The sequence below is a fragment of the Muntiacus reevesi genome, chromosome 12, assembly GCF_963930625.1.
Source record: "Muntiacus reevesi chromosome 12, mMunRee1.1, whole genome shotgun sequence".
In the NCBI taxonomy this organism is placed as follows: Eukaryota; Metazoa; Chordata; class Mammalia; order Artiodactyla; family Cervidae; genus Muntiacus; species Muntiacus reevesi.
The window spans coordinates 41790457-41806344 of record NC_089260.1 but is presented as its reverse complement, the minus strand read 5'-3'; the positions used below and the strand labels follow the sequence as shown (position 1 = coordinate 41806344).

General features: G+C 40.4%; 1 pseudogene; it reads right to left on the bottom strand.

Moving 5' to 3' along the window:
- Positions 1–7977: 7977 nt before the first annotated feature.
- On the bottom strand, positions 7978–8538 carry LOC136145096 (chromobox protein homolog 1 pseudogene; annotated as a pseudogene).
- Between the last annotated feature and the right edge of the window lie 7350 nt (positions 8539–15888).

The following is a 15888-nucleotide window of genomic DNA, read 5'->3' as shown; positions in this document are numbered from 1 at the left end:
CTGTCCTTTATCATGCCCATCTCTGAGTGAAATATTCCCTTAGTATCTCCAATTTTCTTGAAAAGATTGCTAGTCTTTCCCATTCTATTGTTTTCCTCTATTTCTTTGCTTTGTTCATTTAAGAAGGCCTTATCTCTCCTTGCTGTTCTCTGGAACTCTGCATTCAGTTGGGTATATCTTTTCCTTTCTCCCTTGCTTTTCACTTCTCTTCTTTCCTCAGCTATTTGTAAAGCCTCCTCAGACAACCATTTTGCCTTCCTGTATTTCTTTTTCTTGGGGATGGTTTAGGTCACTGCCTCCTGTAAAGTGTTATGAAACTCTGTCCATAGTTCTTCAGGCACTCTGTCTACCAGATCTAATCCCTTGAATCTATTCACCACCCTTACCATATAATCATAAGGGATTTGATTTAGGTCATACCTGAATGGCCTAGTGGTTTTTCCTACTTTCTTCAATTTAAACCTGAATTTTTGCAATAAGAGGCTGATGATCTGAGCCACAGTCAACTCTAGGTCTTGTTTTGCTGTCTGTGTAGAGCTTCTCCATCTTTGGCCGCAGGAAATATAATCAGTCTGATTTCAGTATTGACCATTTGGTGATTTCCATCTGAATTAAATTTGCCCATTCCCATCCATTTTAGTTCACTGATCCCTAAGATATAGATGTTCGCTCTTGCCATCTCCTCTTTGACCATGTCCAATTTACCTTGACTCATGGACCTGACATTCCAGGTTCCTATGCAATATTGTTCTTTATAGCACTGGACTTTACTTTCACCACCAGACACATCCACAACTGAGTGTCATTTCAATTTTGGCCTAGCATTCTTACTGGAGCTATTAGTATTTGCCCTCTGCTCTTTCCCAGTAGCATATTGGACACCTTCCAACCTTTTGGGCTCTCTTCCGGTATCATATCTTTTTGCCTCCTCAACCTCCCTCCCAAGATTTTGAGTTAGTGGATGCAAATTCCTTATCATTTACTTTCAACCAGTTGTTTGAGACACATTTCTCAAACTAACCTCATACACTTTTCTTGCATTTCTTTCTGGTTTCCTCGCTGCCTTAAGGTCAGCCTAGGTGGCTGATGGCAGAGCAGACCACTGGAGAACAGTCTGAAGAGCCATCTCTGAGGGACTTGGAGTCAGTTATTACCTCATTCAGGGCTTTGGTCCAAATATGGGTGGGACACAGACAGATGACTTTGTGTCTAACATTCTAAGTTCCAAAGTAGTGAGCATGTGTTACATTCATGACTGTTCATCATCTTTTGGGTGGCCTTTCTATATTTAGAGACACCTCTCTTATAATGAATTTTTACCTCCTCAATATAGAAATAGATGTAAATTTCAAGTCTTTTTGCCATGAGGATGCAAATATGAAGCCAGACTGCAATCAGATGCACCTGGATGAGTCTACAATTCACATGTGAAGAACGTAAGATGACATGATGGGAATGGAGCCTCCATTTTTGGTGACACTGGTGGCCATGACAGCATTTCTGCCAAGGCTTAGTATGGTGCTGGTTTCCTCAACTGGCCAGTTCGGTGGTGTGAAATTGGGCTTTGTTTTTAAAGGTAAGCCTAGCACTGGTTCTCCAGACCTAACAATTTATGTGCTACCCAATATCTCTTAAATACATTTCTTTTCTAATTAATCAGTCAGGGTTTTCCTCTGTTACTTACAGCTAAGAATTGCTCTTGATAGATAAATAATCTGGTGTATTTGTATTCCCTGGCCTGACTCATCTTTAAAGAACACCCCTACTTTCTCATATAAATTAAGGGAGGCTTGAGGTGGAATTCATTCACCTGTTCAATCAGCAAGTATTATTAGGTGCCTTCAGTGTGTAAGGTACTGTATTAGGCACTGAGTGTTCAGTGGAGAAGACTCTTGCTAGTCTTGAGGGACTTGAAATCTTGTAGCACAGATAAACATTAGCGTATAAACCCAATGTGCTGTGACTGAACCAGATGTGACCTGTGAATGTGATATGATTGATAAAATGCTGGAATTTTTTCAGCCATTTGGCAGCAGTTGAGGATGAAACAGCTGGGAATCATTTATAGTAAAAGAATCTAATACATGAAAAGAACTTTCTTTAGAGTAGGAAGGGAAGGAAGAAAAGGTCACATAATTGACCACCTTGCTTTCTTTTTTTCCTGCCTTGTTTTCAGGGCTGGTATGGATGCTTGGCTGGGTCTTATTTCAGACTTGTGGGACATTGGGGTTGGGGAGGTGGAGGAAGTTCAGAGAGTATTGACACTTACTTGATGTTATTCTTGGTGGTGGTGTTTTGACTGAAGGATAAAAGAAGTACAGAAAGTATAGATTTAGGTTCCACTGTTGTCATCAGTTGCCTATGATGTACCTGACATTCTTCTGGAGATTTTCCATGTTATCTCAATTAGTTTTTTTCTCCCTCCATACCTGTGTATATGTAGATGTCTTCAAATTGCAAGTGGAGGAGAAGCTACATAAACTAGGAAGAAGGGAAAAGGAAATTTTTTGATTCACGTAACTGAAAAATTTGGAGGTTACCTTATGGTAAAAAATGGCTCAGAGGGTAGAGTGTCTGCCTGCAAGGTGGAAGACCTGGGTTTGATCCCTGAGACCTGGGTTCGATCCCTGGGTCAGGAAGGTCCCCTGTAGAAGGAAACAACAACCCACTCCAGTACTCTTGTCTGGAAAATCCCATGGATGGAGAAGCCTGGTGCAGGCTACATGGGGTCGCAGAGTCGGACACGACTGAGCGACTTTACTTTCACTTTTACTTTCATATGGAAAAAACTGGACCTAGATGTTCAAATAATATCATCTGTCTGTCTCCAAACAGTGCTTCTCTTGTTGACTTTTTTTTCTGATTGCTGCCTCCCTGATAGAGGTTGAGAGCACCAAGGTCACATCCCACCTGCTTAGTTACATCAGTGGAAGAACTTCAGTTTTCTGAGAGTGGCAGCAAAAGTGCCAGGTTTCATCCTGAATCACTCAGGATGGTTTTGGCCACAAGTAACAGAAAACTGGGTCAAAGGGGCTTAGTTTCTGACACAGCAGAAAGCCCAGAGATAGAGGCGGTTCCAAAATGAGTTGATGTAGGGGATCAATCACGTGAAGGCATTTGGTCAGCTTCTCTGTGGGCCTCCTCCTTGTAATCTCAGATGGTTGGAGCAGCTCCTGTATCACATCTTCATATAACAATGTCCAAAGGTAGTAAAGAGTAAGTCCCTGCTTGTGTCTTTTGAGAATGCAGAAAAACTCTGCAGAATCCCTCTCCTAGGTCTTGTGGGTCAGTTACCTTTCACATTTGTGCTTTATCAATCCTTTTCAAAGGGAATATAATTACTTGGTACTTTTAGGCTTATTGACATTTATCCCCTAGGGGTTGGATATGAACCCATGGATATTGCTAAGTTCACCCAGTAATTGAAAGTCAGAATTTAATTTGCAAGGAAGAAGAGGTAGGCTGTTTCAGTCCTTGGCAGTATCTGCCTGTGTCTCACTGGGTTAATCAGGTTATGTATCCATTCCTGAACCAATCACAGTGACCATCCCTAGATACATGCCTACCTGTGATGCTATGGAGGTAGTGGCCTTGATGGTTCATAGGGATATTTTGTCAGTCTGATGAACTCAGAGCAGGTGAGTGGAAGTTGGGTCCCTATTATTCAAACTGACTCCTAAGCTAACTGTCCTACCCAGAGGCGCAGGAAAACCCTTGTTAGATTTTTGACTCAAGTGTTAAATTAAGAAAAAAGGAATTCCTGTTCCTGTCATTCATCTGTGATCCAAAATTTGGGGTAGCTCATGAATATTTCAGAGTCACCATAGCAAGTGACCCCCATGGTCAAGGATAAAGGAAAGCATGTGTTAAGCCGGATCTCTCAGACAGAAGGCATGTTATAAGCTGCTCAACAGAACACTGTTATTATGGACCATCTGTAAAACATGGACATATTTGTTAGGCAGAGTCATTTATTGTAATACTTGGCATCATGATATTTCACTGTTACTGTGCTTCTTCACCTTGCTATATCTTTGGGAAATTCTCTGTTTTAATATTTCTTTGTATAAATGTAGATGATCAAAAGGCTTTACTGAAGAGATGATAATTTTGTGTTGGGCACAGGTGTGAATATGCATGGGATGAATCTCCTAGACTACATTTGAATTGAGTGGTTAATTGTTTCCATCATGACATTCTTCTCTTCAAAGTGTGTAACAGCCTCTTGTTCTCTATTGTGAGGAGACTTCATTCTTCTTCTTGATTTTTGGACCAACCTGCTCTTCCCTAGCGTTTTAGTCATTACGCTCGTGCTCTGTAACCTAACTTCTGCCTAAGCTTCCGCTTCCGCCTTCTGGCTTGGTGTGTGCGTGTTCTGACCACTGAAGTGTCCTCCGTCTGCTTTTCCAAATTCTTCCTATTCCTCATGGCCAAGCTTCCTTTCTCCTCCTCTGCTAGCTGGCATGGTTCTCCCTCCTCTTCAAACCCTGATAATCCCACTTAAGGAATTTGAGGATCTTAAATGCTCCACATTTCTCTGTTCACTAATTGTTCCCATGTGTGCATCCTCTCTTGTCTCCTTAGTTACAGCTTTTGGAGATATAACAGGTAGCTCTGGCTTGACTGTTTTTCTGTACTCCCAGTGGCTACTAGAGATTTGAACTTCGATGCCTCAGAGTCATCTTAACTTTAGCGAGACCGAAGCGGCATCTGTTACCTGCCCCTCCTTCCTGCTCCAACTCGCTCCTGTTGTTGTAATCATTTTCTGTAAAAAGCTTCTATGCAGTTACCCAAGCCACTCTTGATTCTGCCCTTTCTTTTAGAACTCATCATTCAGCCCGAGTTGTCTCAATTCTGTTCCTAAACATGTCTTGGTATCCTTTTCTCCATCCCTGACACCACTGGCTTGGTTCAAACCTTTGTGATCATTCACTGGGACCATTATTCTTTTAACAGATCTCCCTGGCTCCAGGCTCAATGCTTTATTTATTTATTTTTATTGAAATATAGTGGATTTACAATTTTATGTTAGTTTCTGGTATACAGTGTAGTGATTCATATCTATATATTTTCACATTCTTTTCCATTATAGTTTATTACAAGATACGAAAGGACCTTTCTGTTTTTTATGTGTAATAGTGTATATCTGTTTATCCCAAACTCCCAGTTTATCCTTCCCCCTTCCCTTTTCTTCTTTGTAACCATAAATTTGTTTTCTATGTCTGTGAGTCTGTTTCTATTTTGTGAATAAGTTCATTAATAAGTTCATTAGTATCCTTTTTTTTTTTAGATTTCACATATAAGTGATATCACATGGTATTTGACTTTCTCTTTCTGACTTACTTCATTCAGTATGATAATATCTAGTTTCAGCCATGTTGCTGGAAATGGTAATATTTCCTTATTTTTATGGCTGAGTATTATTCCATTGTATATATGTACCACATCTTTATCCATTCATCTGTTGATGGACATTTAGGTTGCTTCCATTGTCTGTTGTGAATAATGCTGCTATGAGCATTGTGATGCATGTATCTTTTTGGATTAAGGTTTTCTCCAGATACATGCTGAGGGCTGGGATTGCTGGATTGTATGGCAATTCTATTTTTAGTTTTTTAAAGAAACTTCTTGCTGTTTTTCCATAGAGACTGTATCAATTTATATTTCCATCAGTAGTATAAGAATTCTCCCTTTTCTTCATACTCTCTCCAGCACTTATTATTTGTAGACTTTATGGTGATGGCCTTTCAGACTGGTGTGAAGTGACACCTCATTGTACTTGTGATGTGCATTTTGCTAATAATTGGTGATACTGAGCATCTTTTCATACGTCTGTTGGCCATCTGTATCAGACTCATCTCTTTAAGCCCATTATGTTTACAGTTGCCACACTCCTACTTAAAAACTCCTTGGTCATTTCCACTGCCAGAAAAAAATTCAGACCTCTTGACATAGCTCACAAAGTCATTAATAATCCCATTCCCTGCCTAGCTTTCCAGGTTCGTGTTCTGTACTTTTTAAAAACTAAATCTATATAGTTTTATTAAGACAAAAAACTGACAGTGTTGATATGAAGTTTACATTTAAACAAGTTTTCACAGAAACCTAACACATGCCTAAAAATTACAAGGGAGTTCTAGATGCAGGTCTAGATGATGTCAAGAACTGATGGATCTCGTGATTCGAGACAGTGTTTTGTATTTTAGTTAATTCTTAGGATTAAAGAATTTGTTTTGTTTTAAAGTGAAAGAGACACGTGCACCCCAGTGTTCATCGTAGCACTGTTTATAATAGCCAGGACATGGAAGCAACCTAGATGCCCATCAGCAGACAAATGGATAAGGAAGCTGTGGTACATATACACCATGGAATATTACTCAGCCGTTAAAAAGAATTCATTTGAATCAGTTCTAATGAGATGGATGAAACTGGAGCCCATTATACACAGTGAAGTAAGCCAGAAAGATAAAGACCAATACAGTATACTAATGCATATATATGGAATTTAGAAAGATGGTAACGATAACCCTATATGCAAAACAGAAAAAGAGACACAGATGTACAGAACAGACTTTTGGACTCTATGGGAGAAGGCAAGGGTGGGATGTTTCAAGAGAACAGCATCGAAACATGTATATTATCTAGGGTGAAACAGATCACCAGCCCAGGTTGGATGCATGAGACAAGTGCTTGGGGCTGGTGCACTGGGAAGACCCAGAGGGGATTGGGTGGAGAGGGAGGTTGGAGGGGGGATCGGGATGGGGAATACATGTAAGTCCATGGCTGATTCATGTCAATATATGACAAAAACCACTACAATATTGTAAAGTAATTAGCCTCCAACTAATAAAAATAAATGGAAAAATAAATAAATAAATAAAGTAAACCCCTGCCCCAGTATGAAAACTAAATCTTCTCCTGAGACCAGGGCTTTTGAAATCATTCCACTCTTGAACTTGTGCTGTCAGTGACTGAACCCTGCCACCAAGGATTTCAAAGTTCAAGAAACAGAGGCTCCAAGAGTTTTCCACCCAATGAGCACCGGCCCTTTCTTCCCTACTCGCCTGCCTCCTATCCCACACTGCCCTTCCCTGAATACCTCACCAGTGGCTTGGATGGAGAAGCTGATATTGGTAACTTCACAATAGGAAAAGAAAGGGTGGTCTTGTCAGTTTCATAAGTAGCACCTCTCAGACAGAATGATCTGCCTGTGTCCACACTCCAATGAGACTTTTCCTCCTCAACCAGTTTCCATCCCTCAAATAGCAGCTTTGGTAGCTTCTTAGTCCTTTGTTGGGAACAGCATTAAGCTCAGGCAGGAAATGCCTTGGCTTCTAAGTTTCAGGCACTCACAGCTTTTAAACAGTCTCTCGCAGTCCTCCTTTAGGTTGCCAATGACATTTTTTGAAAGGATACAATATTCTGGACACAGAACCCAATCATCATTAGTTGTTCTTTCCTTTGTTTCACCATTTCCCCAAATTTTAAGAAAAATGATCCTAACACATCTCCCTTCTTTCCCACCCCCATCCCAGCCACCCCAAATAATACACCAGTAATAGCCAAAAACTACACACATGCTACACTGTAAAAATGCAGAGTTAACACTATTGGGAAGAAGGCTGTGTGGGTTGTGGAGATGCTCTTTGAAGATCTACAGAATCGCTTGCTCTCCCATATCCCATTCTGCATTTTGCCCTTCATAGAAGGCCCTTTGCTTTGTTTTTTTCTTAGCTAAGTTCAGAATGGATTGCCTTGAAACACTGACCCTCCTTCCCCTCCATCGGGATGGGTGTGCAAACTATACAGCGTGGAACGGCTTTAAAGCCCTTGGGCTGCTGTCGGGCACAGAAACTATGCTGGCTCTTCAAAGGACATCTTCTCAAGCCACCGTTATGGTGTCAAGACAAATAGAACTCCTTCTTTCCCCGCTTGAAACCCACAGTCAGATGTGACAGGGACTGGTATTCAAGAGAGTTAATTCTTGCCATCTTTTTTGTCATCATCCTCTGAGGGGTAAGAATGCCACGTCAGCCTTTCCTCATAGAAGGATGTGACAACCTGTGGGCACTTGACGTTGGCTTCCTTGGGAGGGGCTAGGTAAGTCTCATCAGAGTTCTTCCATTTCATCAGGAACATGAGTTCTCCACTGGAGTCTGTAGCTCCAATAATCCACTCTGGTTCCAAACACCGGGCAAAGCCTCGTGACTTTTCTGACTCTTCTTTCTTCCTCTTTGGTTTGCTCTCCTCCCCCTTACCTTCTGAGTCAGAATCAGCTTTGTGCTTGCCTGCCTCTGATTTATCTGTCTTGTGTGCTGTTTTCTGTGACTGCAGAAACTCAGAAACTGAGGTTAGGGCAATCCAGGCTCTCTTCTGGTTCCCCTGTGTTATCCTCATCTGAGAACCCCTTCCACGTTAGGAGATAGTTCACTTTGCCCTTTACCACTCAACGGTCTAAAACTTTTTCCACCACATATATCCTTCTTCCTCTTCTTCTAGCACCTCCTCCACTTTCTTTTTGTTTTGTTTTTTCCCCATAGTACCCGCCAGCTTTCTGGTATAATGGATGACGCTGCTCGGGTCTTGCAGTCATCAACCCTCCCTACGCTGGTTCAAGCGTCCAGGCTGTCTCGTCCGTCCTCTTCCCAATTTACCATGTTTCCTCTCAAGCCCATTCTCCCAGCCATCCACCCAGCCCATGTAGCGTTGTCTCAGTTTCCTCAGGCAGAAGAAGAACCCGCAAATGCCTTGTGTTCTGTATTTTCTGATGATGAGTCCTTGGCTCCAGGCAAATTGAACTTCTACTGGTCACATGAACACCTGGGCACCTTCAGGTTGGCAGACATGGACTCAGGATCTGGAGTCACCAGGTGCTGTGCCAATTTCCTCGCAGTACCAGTTATGTGTTTTTGTGTTTCTTTCCTTCACTGCACTATGAGATTTTTGTCTCTTAATGCCTGCTGTAAAGTAGCAACTCAATAAATGATAGATGAATATATGATACAGCATCATGATCTCATTCATAATTTAAGTCTCTCATTGATGAAACAATATTAGGCCCAGTATAGGCATTCAATACATCCTCTTCAATTGATGGATTCTTTGCCAATGCTCAAGTCACATAGTGTGAAATGTCTTCTAATTTAACCTTATGATCCATCTATGTTTTTACTTTTATTAAATGCATTATTGACTGAGTTTTTAGAACTGGTACTGGGTTTGCATATCCTCTGGTTCCTTTTTGGATAGAATTCTGAACATTTCAGAAAGTTGTTTGCTGATGTGCTCTGGGTATGATGGGGAATCCCCTTAGGTTGAACCTATGCTAGATCATATGTTATACATATTTGTTTTTTCAAAGGAATGAGAGATACATGAATTAGGACATAATTTAGGGATGGAAACCTACTCTGAACTCTGTTAGATTAATCATTAATGTATTTTAAACTCCATATTTTGGGTGGAGGTAGGACATAAACTGTGGTATTGGAGAAGACTCTTGAGAGTCCCTTGGACTGCAAGGAGATCCAACCAGTCCATCCTAAAGGAGATCAGTCCTGGGTGTTCATTGGATGGACTGATGTTGAAGCTGAAACTCCAGTACTTTGGCCACCTGATGCGAAGAGCTGACTCATTGGAAAATACCCTGATGCTGGGAAAGATTGTGGGCAGGAGGAGAAGGGGATAATGACAGAGGATGAGATGGTTGGATGGCATCACCAACTCAATGGACATGGGTTTGTGTGGACTCTGGGAGTTGGCGATGGACAGGGAGGCCTGGTGTGCTGCGGTTCATGGGGTCGCAAAGAGTTGGACATCACTGAGTGACTGAACTGAGGACATAAACATGTTAAGTGTAATTATATAAATACTTGTTAGTTGCTCAGTCGTGTCTGACTCTTTGTGACCCCATGGACTACTGTAGCCTGCCAGGTTCCTCTGTGGAATTCTCCAGGCAAGAATACTGGAGTGGGTAGCCATTCTCTTCTCAAGGGGATCTTCTCTACCCAGGGATTGAACACTGTCTCCGGCATTGGAGGCAGATTCTTCACCATCTGAGCCACCAGAGAACCCCCTTGTAAGGCAAAATCAATAAAAAGTTTCCAGGTAAAGTCCAAGTGGGGAGTTCTATTTTTCTAGGGATGAGTAACATCCAGGTGAGATTACGTCCCTCTGGAAACAAAGCTGTCACACTGACGCAAGGATAGAGAGCCTGCTCTACTGGTTTTATCAGCAATTCCTCAAAAGGGAATCTTCTGTGTGACTCAATCTTAACTGTGTAAACCTCTTAAAGCTTTTAAATGGGGTTGGGCAGCAATTTTAGTAATAGAAAATAATCATTAATCTCAATGATTATTAACGTCAGTTGCTCTTCTACTTTGTAATGAAGTGTCTTTCAGGTAGGACTTGACTCATTCCTTCTCCAAATTCCTCACTTGATGCTGGCTATGCATTTCTATTTGCCCTCAAACTGCTAATGTTTTGGTCTCTTTTCCTCTCCTCTGATGCTTTGTTACCAGATCTCTTCTCCATTGGCACTTTTGGTTCTGGTCATTTTTGTGGTCTTAGCTGCTTCCAATCTCTAGTGTCCTATCTTCTATCTGCCACCCCTGCAGCTTGCTGTTCTTTTTCTTCTGTTCCACTTGTTACTTTAGTTTTTTTGATCTTTCTTCTTCCTGACTCTGTTGCCAGTGTGCTCATCTTTCCAGCTATTTCTAGCCAAGTGTACCTCTCCTTCTTTGTTGTTATTACTGTTCAAGGCCCAGTTGCTTCTTAGCTGGAAAGAGCAATACTGTTCATAGTTTTCTGATGTGTGATGTCTGGTGTACCGAGAGTCGAGGTACTAGAGCATAACAAAGGTGAAACTCTTCATCCATGGGACAGAAGTTTTGCCTATTCTCTCCCCATTCTATTAGGAATAGAGCCGTTTTACTTAGGGAAGACTTATTGCATTCATGATCTGGTGAAGGAGAAAGAAAATGCACTCACTAATTTACCTATCTCTTCTATACTAGAGTATAAGCTCCTTATGGGTGGGAAACTTGTCATATTAATGTCTGCTATGTATTATATATATATATGTGTGTTTATATATATAGTGTGTGTGTGTAATATTACACATTATAGACCATCTGTAGTTCAGTAAGTGTTTAAAACCTGCTTCTTCAATGAAGAATGGATGACTAGTAAGACATATGGCAGAGGCATCAGGGCAGTGATTCTTATTAGAATCATCTAAGTCTCATTTAAAACACATAGTCCAGTTATGAAGAGTCCACACTCCTAATGCAGGGGGCCCAGGTTTGATCCTTCGTCAGGGAACTAAGATCCCACATTCTGCATCTAAGAGTTCACATGCTGCAACTAAGATCATGCATGCTGCAACTAATACTCAGCATGGCCAAATAAATAGATTTTTAAAAAAAAAAAAAACCCACACAAAAATGCCTGGGTCCCCAAACTAGGCCAACTACTATTCTTAGATGTAATTTTCCCCTACATTTCAGAAATCTGTGCTTCTTAAAAATTGATGAGATAACTTAATTTGAAGCATTTTTCTTTCTTAGCTGTAGATAAAATGCACTTCAAATAGGCAGTGACATCTTAGATTGGATGAAACCCAGTAAATCAGAATTTCTATAGCATGTAGCCTGGGCAGAAATACAAAGTGCTCCCAGTGAGTCTGAAACATACTGAAAGTTATAAGGTTCTGTATTAAGAGGCTTATATGAGGGAGAGATTAACAAGGGATCACTTTTACAACTACCTTTGAATTCTGAGCACAGCATCTGGTCTATTGTAAACAACCAGTCCTCATTAGCTGAACCAAATAGAATTCCTCAGGGCACTGGAGAGGCCATTAAAATTATAATATGTATGCATACTTTCTCTCTCTCTTTCTACATATATATACACACACACATACATACACACACCATGTTTGCTCCCTAGGCATCTGTATCTATATTTATAGCTATGGTGTGTGTATGTATGTATGTGTGTGTGTGTGTGTGTGTGTGTGTGTGTATAGAGAGAGAGAGAGGGAGAGAGAGAGAGAGACTAACATCCTATAATTTCAGTGGCCTCTCCAATGCCCTGAGGAATTCCATTTGGTTCAGCTAATGAGGACTGGTTGTTTACAACAGACCAAGATACTGCCTATACTGTAGATGATATGGGGCATCCCTGGTAGCTCAGATGATAAAAAATCTGCCTGCAAAGCAGGAGACCCAGGTTCAATCCCTGGTTGGGAAGATTCCTTGGAGGAGGGAATGGAAACCCACTACAGTATTCTTGTCTGGCGAATCCCATGGACAGAGGAGCCTGATGGGCTACAGTCTATGGCATTGGAAAGAGTCAGACATGACTGAGTGACTAACATTTTCACATTACTCAGATGATATAGTAACTATCCTAAAAGGCAATCAGGCATTTCCCAGGTGAGTAAGAAGTCTAAGAGAACCAAGCAAAGACAAACAAGTACAGCCCCTTGAAGTGCATCTGGGTGTGGGGGTCATTGGAGGAGAAGCAAGTGGGAAGAGGGTCATTTTACTCTTTATGTTATTGTTCAGTTATTCAATCATGTCCAACTCTTTGCAATTTCATGGACTGCAGCACACCAGGTTCCTTTGTCCTCCACTGTCTCCTAGAGTTTGTTCAAATTCATGTGCATTGAACCAGTGATGCTATTTAAATGTCTAGTCATCTGCCTCCCTCTTCTTTTGCCTCAGTCTTTCCCAGCATCAGGGTCTTTTCCAATGAGTCAGCTCTTCTAATTAGGTGGCCAGAGTACTGGAGCTTCAGCTACAGCATCTGTCCTGCCAATGAATATTCAGGGTTGATTTCCTTTAGGATTGACTGGTTTGATCTCCTTGCAGTCCAAGGGACTCTCAAGAGTCTTCTCCAACACCATAGTTCAAAAGCATCAGTTCTTCAGTGCTCAGCCTTCTTCATGGTCCAACTCTTTCATTCATACATGACTGCTGGAAAAACCATAGCTTTAGCTATATAGACCTTTGTTGGCAAAGTAATGTCTCTGCTTTTTATTTATTTATTTTTTTAATCTTTCATTTACAATTTCTTTTATTAACTTCAGCAAGTTGATATATTTAATATTCCTATTTTAAAATGAAAGATGTTAATTTGAATTAACATAAAATACAGTGTACAAAATATTTCTTTAAAAAATAAGCACATGATCTGATTATGAATTTATTGATAGGTCAAATAATGATTCTTGATGGATGAGTTGATAATACCACATTCCACCTTCATAATTAAGTATCAAGGGTCTATTCTTATGCAACAACTTCTTTAAGGCTGAGTAAACCTGATCTTAATTAAACACATAGATAATGCTGAGGGCTGTTGATTGCTCCAGTAAGGAAAGTAAAATGATGTAGCCTGACCTTAAGAAATTATAAATATGAGAATGCTGACAAATGATAATAGGTAGCAAACATCTAAAAGAGAGGATTGGTTCCCCAAGTCAATATTGTGGAAAGAAATTTGGTTTGGTTTTGAAATGTGTTATTCAAAAGTATTTAGAAATGTTCCTTTCATATATTTTATACAAACTCTCAAATATGTCCACCATATGTTACTTAAAAGTAGGTGAAAATTCCTGTTTAAAGAGTACTGTAACAGAGATATATTCTGAATTAAGAAGAAATTACAATAAATCTGTAATGGTGGTTAAGGGCAGCTCTGGTGTATGAGGATGGAATTACAGATGTTTCTGCTTTTTAATATGCTGTCTAGGTTTGCATTAGCTTTCTTCCAAGAAGCAAGTGTCTTTTAATTTTGTGGCTGTAGTTACTATCATCAGTGATTTTGGAGCCCAAGAAAATAAAGTCTGTCACTGTTTCCGTTGTTTCCCCATCTATTTGCCATGAAGTGATGGGACTGAATGCTGTGATCTTTATTTATTTAAAATGTTGGGTTTCAAGCCAGATTTTTTACTCTCCTCTTTCACCCTCATCAAGGGGCTCTTTAGTTCCCCTTCACTTTCTGTCATTAGTGTTATTCTATGCATATCTGAGGTTATTGATATTTCTCCTGGCAGTCTTGATTCCAGCTTGTGATTCACCTAGCCTGGCATTTTGCCTGATATACTCTGCATATAAGTTAAATAAACAGTGTGACAACATACAGCCTTGACATACTCCTTTCCCAATTTGGAACCAGTCCGTTTTCCATGTCCGGTTCTAACTGTTGCTTCTTGATCTGCATACAGGTTTCTCAGGAGGCAGGTAAGATGATCTGGTATTCCCATCTTTTGAATTTTCCACAGTTTGTTGTGATCCACACAGTCAAAGGCTTTTGCATAGTCAATGAAGCAGAAGTAGATGTTTTCTGGACTTTCCTTGCTTTCTCTATGACACAGCAAATTTTGGCAGTTTGATCTCTGTTTCCTCTGCCTTTTCTAAGCACAGCTTGTACATCTGAAGTTCTTGGTTCACATACTGCTGAAACCTAGCTTGAAGGATTTTGAGCGTACTTGCTAGCATGTAAAATGAGTGCAATTGTGCATTAGTTTGAACATTCTTTGGCATTGCCCTTCTTTGGGATTGGAATGAAATCTGGCCTTTTCTAGCCCTGTGGCCACTGCTCAGTTTTCCAAATTTGCTGAAATATTGAGTGCAGCACTTTGACAACATCATGTTTTAGGATTTTAAATAGGATTATTTAGGATTTTAGAATTGTAAATCACTCAACTGGAATTCCATCTCTGCCACTAACTCTGTTGTAGTAATGCTTTCTAAGGCCCACTTGACTTCACACTTCAGGATCTCTGACTCTAGGTGAGTGACCACACCATCATGGTTATTGAGGTCATTAAGACGTTTTTTGGTACAGTTCTATGTGTTATTGCCACCTCTACTTAATATCTTCGGCTTCTATTAGGTCTTTACCACTTCTGTCCTTTACTGTGCCCATCCTTGCATGAAATGTTCCCTTGATATCTCCAATTTTCTTGGAGAGATCTCTAGTCTTTCCCATTCTATTATTTTCCTCTATTTCTTTGCATTGTTCTCTTATGAAAACCTTCTCTCTCCTTGCTGTTCTCTAGAACTCTGCATCCAGTTGAGTATATCTTTCCTTTTCTCCTTTGCCTTTCACTTCTCTTCTTTCCTAAGCTATTTGTAAATCCTCCTCAGACAACCGCTTTACCTTCCTGCATTTCTTTTTCTTGGGGATGGTTTTGGTCACTGCCTCCTGTACAATATTATGAACTTCCATCCATGGTTCTTCAGGCACTCCGTCTACCAGATCTAATCCCTTGAATCTATTCTTCACTTCCATTATGTAGTCATAAGGGATTTGATTTAGGTCTTACCTGAATGGTCTAGTGATTTTCCCTGCTTTCTTCAACTTAAGCCTAAATTTTGCAATAAGAAGCTGATGATCTGAGCCACAGTCGGCTCCTGGTTTTGTTTTTGCTGACTATATAGAGCTTCTCCATCTTTGGCTACAAAGAATATAATTAATTCTGATTTTGGTATTGACCATCTGCTAATGTTCATGTATAGAGTTGTCTCTTGGATTGTTGGCAAGGGTGTTTGCCATGACCAGCATGTTCTCTTTTTGCCCTTTACCCTGCTTCATTTTGTCCTTGAAGGCCAAACTTGCCTGTTACTCCAGGTATCTCTTGACTTCCTCCTTTTGCATTGTCAATCCCCTATGATGAAAAGGATATCTTTTCTTTGGTGTTAGTTCTAGAAGATCTTATAGGTATTCATAGAGTCGTTCAACTTCAGCTTCTTCAGCATCAGTGGTTAGATCATAGGCTTGGATTACTGTGAGGTTAAAGGGCTTCCCTTGTCAGTGAACTGAGATCATTCTGTCATTTTTGAGGTTGCACCCAAGTACTACATTTTGGACTCT